Below are 4,010 nucleotides of genomic sequence, written 5' to 3' on the forward strand. Positions count from 1 at the left end.
CACAACTTCAATGGTTCAAGCAAGCTAATTGTGCTGTTGGATATCATTTTCATTGATTTTTTTTTAGAAGTGGTAGCTCACATCTGTCAACTTCTGTTGTGTATTTTTGATGGGAGCTAATGTGTTTTGGCAACTGTTTACCACAATCATCAGCAAGTGTGTATGTGTATGTGTGTGTGTGTTTTTATGTTAACCTTTGTTTTTATGTTAATATACGTAAATGACATTCTAAATAGCTGGATAATAGCCTGTAAAAGGTATGCAAAATCTTGGAAAATAAAATGCTTTGGAAACACTGATTTTTAAAAAAGCATTAATTAAAAATTTGTGGGTACTTATAATTTTTATAGCATCATAGTTAAGTAGTGGAGGAATATGATTACAGGTTACTTAATATTTTTTTAGTAAGGACATGTATTTTCCACCAAGACTCTAGTTAGAATTTCACATGAAATGTGTAACTTAGAAAATAATAATAAGAGAGATTCCGGGTAGCTGAACACGTGGAGGTTCCCAGAGGGAGATTTGCCCAGGGAGTGCCTGGAAGCTCCAAGGACCCTTCCTCCATACCTTGCTCAATGCTCTTCATGTGAGCCTGGAAAATAGGATGAAAACCTGTTAGAAAACTGCATTGTGTCTTTACAGAAGGTCTGCAGATCTACTCTGTGGGGACAGGATAGACAACGCCTCTGACACAGGCCACAGTAAACATAGGTGTGCAGGAAGCATTTGCCATGGAAGCCAGGGAGCTTGGGAGCTCCACACCCACCTACCATCTCATCCCTGAGGCCAGCCAACCCAGGATGGAAGAAGATGTTGACTCACCACCTCAAAACTCCCTGGAAACTATGCAGCCGAAGGAGATCTCCCTGATGAATGGAGTCAGCCTGGTGGTGGGCAACATGATTGGCTCAGGGATCTTTGTCTCACCCACAGGTGTGCTGGTATACACTGCCTCACATGGGCTGTCACTGGTTGTGTGGACCACTGGTGGGCTCTTCTCTGTTGTGGGTGCCCTTTGCTACGCAGAGTTGGGGACTACTATCACCAAGTCGGAGGCCAGCTATGCTTATATTCTCGAGGCCTTTGGGGGCTTCATTGCCTTCACCCACCTGTGGGCCTCACTGCCCATTGTTGAGCCCACCAGTCAGCCCATCATTGCCATCACCTTCACCAACTACATCATCCAGCCCTCCTTCCCCACCTGCGACCCCCCGTACCTGGCCTGCGGTCTCCTCGCTGCTGCTTGCGTATGTCTGCTGACATTTGTGAACTGTGCCTATGTCAAGTGGGGCACACGTGTGCAGGACACGTTCACTTACACCAGGGACCTAGCGCTCATTGCCGTCATTGTCATGGGCCTCATTAAACTGTGCCAGAGGCACTCTGAGCACTTTGAGGATGCCTTTGAGGGTTCCTCCTGGGACGTGGGAGACCTCTCTCTTATCCTCTACTCTGCTCTCTTCTCTTATTCAGGTTGGGACACCCTTAATTTTGTAACAGAAGAAATCAAAATCCCAGAAAGAAATTTGCCCTTGGGATTTCTATGCCAATTGTGACGCTCATCTACATCCTGACCAACGTGGCCTATTACATGTGCTGAGCATTTCAGATGTCCTTAACAGTGATGCCGTGGCTGTGAAGTTTGCTGACCAGACATTTGGCATATTCAGCTGGACCATCCCCATTGCCGTTGCCCTGTCCTGCTTCGGGGGCCTCGATGCATCTATCTTTGCTTCATCAAGGTTGTTGTTCATGGGCTCCCGTGAGGGCCACTTCCTGGACCTTCTGTCCATGATCCACATTGAGCGTTTTACACCCATCCCTGCGTTATTGTTCAATTGAACCATGACACTCATCTACCTCATCGTGGAGGATGTTTTCCTGCTCATCAACTACTTCAGCTTCAGCTACTGGTTCTTCATGGGCCTGTGTGTCGCTGGACAGCTCTACTTTCGCTGAAAGGAGCCCGAGCAGCCCCGGCCTCTCAAGCTGAGCCTGATCTTTCCCATCGTGTTCTGCATACGCTCCGTGTTTCTGGTGATAGTGCCCCTCTTCAGTGACACCGTTAATTCCCTCATTGGCATCGGGATTGCCCTCTCCGGGATCCCTGTCTACTTCCTGGGTGTTTACCTGCCAGAGTCACGGAGGCTGATCTTTATTCGGAATGTCCTGGCTGCTGTCACCAGAGTCACCCAGCAGCTTTGCTTTTGTGTCCTGACTGAGCTTGATGTAGCTAACAAGACTGTGTGGGCCCAACTCTCCTGAATTAAAGGAGCCTGTTGACCGACATCATATAAGGGGTCTCAGGGCAATGCTCACTGCGACTGGTATGCTCCCGGAAGACACTCAGGGTCTGGGGCCAGCCTCAAAGTGGGGACTTCAGAGGGTGGGAAGGAGGTTGGGGAACAGGGGAATGGTCATTTTATTTTACTCCTGGTGGGTAGATGCAGCTCTTACTTGGTAAGTTGTGGTGGGGGAAGGAGTGCTAGGTGCTAGCTGTGGCTGGTGGCTTCTGAATTTGATATCTGAGGTTTGAACCAGGAGTCTCTACAGTGGGGCTGCTTTATGGAAATTTTTCATCTGACCAAGTCCAAGCATCTGACTTTAGAGGCCTGAAATGCTACCATTTCTTCCTCTGGCTCAAAATCCTTCTATGGGAAGAGAGTTGTATTCCATTATTTATTGATATTATTTAATCCAGAACACCAATACTGAGAAAGCATTAGCATTCATTCATCTACAGGATGCAACAGGCTGACTTTATTTAAAAATTCAAAGTACCCAAAGCTGAGTCCTTCTGCCCCGTGTGGTGGTAAGTCAGACTCTGATCACAGATTTTATGTCCATTTAGCACAATCTTCTGTTAAGTCTTATCTGCAACAGTGAACTTTAAAGATTTTTCTACTCATGGACCTGTTACATGTTAGTATATAGATCACATATTATAAGCCCCTGGCTCAGGTCCAGCAAGGGCAAATGAACAAATTCCTGAGTCAGAAGTAACAATGTGAAGGATAATCCTTTATTTTAATTTAGACCATGGGTCTTTGTTCTAGCTGATAGAAAGTAAATCTCTAGGTTTCTGGCATGAACTTCAACAGGGCCGAAACTGTTCTGGAATCAGGTGGATCGCCTGAATTCTTTCAGCTGTCAGTGGCTTGGAGAACATTTCATGGGCCCAGATCATCAAATAACTTGTTTCTCTCTGTAAGGGCCAGTGTGAGGGACTGCCGTGCAGACCCAAGCAAGCCTACCCTGGTGCTATAAGAGGTCATTGTTTTTTTCTGAAAACCTCACGTCAGGCTGCATCCTCCTCTTCTGTCTCTGGCACAAGGCTTTGTTTGCATTTGGAGCTGCCTTGGTGTGGGTCCTCGGGATAATGCACTCCTCTCCTGCCAACCTCCCTGTGCTCCTGAGGTCTGGTGGGCTTCAGTCTCAGGAAAAGCTTGGTACTTGTGGGGACTTCTATTTTCTTCCTGCGGAGATCTGTGAAGACTGGGACAAAAGCCACTTCAACCTCAATCTGGCTGCTCAGCAGACTGCATGAGTGGAAGCAACTAATTCTGGTGCTCAGGCTGGGCTTTGGCACCCTGGTCAGGCCAGAGCAGTAGGTCTGGCCTAATGGATCTTCCTGGATGGGCAGGGCAGCTGCATTGGCTTGTACAACTGTTTTGTGATACCCCCACTGTCATCCTGGGCCCAGAAGAACCAGCTGACTTGGCACAGCTCATGGGCCTCTGATCCTTATGTTTAGGAATTGGTCAACAGTAACGTCAAGAACTATGAGGCAGTCTTCCTTTCTGACCATTCTTCTCCACCAAACTTGCCCAGTCGCAGACAAAGATGTGACCTTGATCACGCACCTGCTCAATAAAGATGATTGAAGAAAGAAAAAAAAGAGAGAAAAAAAATAATAAGATACTTTAATAAGTCAAGAATGCATGTTGTTATATCTTGAGTATCTACTAAAAAAGAGCATAGGAGTGTGTAATTACAAAGCTATTAGA

At 46.6% G+C, this 4,010-nt stretch overlaps 1 pseudogene; it reads left to right on the forward strand.

The window, feature by feature from the left end:
* The first annotated feature begins 701 nt into the window (after positions 1 to 701).
* On the forward strand, positions 702 to 2,268 carry LOC105814911 (annotated as a pseudogene).
* The last annotated feature ends 1,742 nt before the right edge of the window (positions 2,269 to 4,010 follow it).

The sequence above is a fragment of the Propithecus coquereli genome, unplaced genomic scaffold (genome assembly GCF_000956105.1).
Source record: "Propithecus coquereli isolate 6110/MARCELLA unplaced genomic scaffold, Pcoq_1.0 Scaffold31, whole genome shotgun sequence".
NCBI classification, from domain to species: Eukaryota; Metazoa; Chordata; class Mammalia; order Primates; family Indriidae; genus Propithecus; species Propithecus coquereli.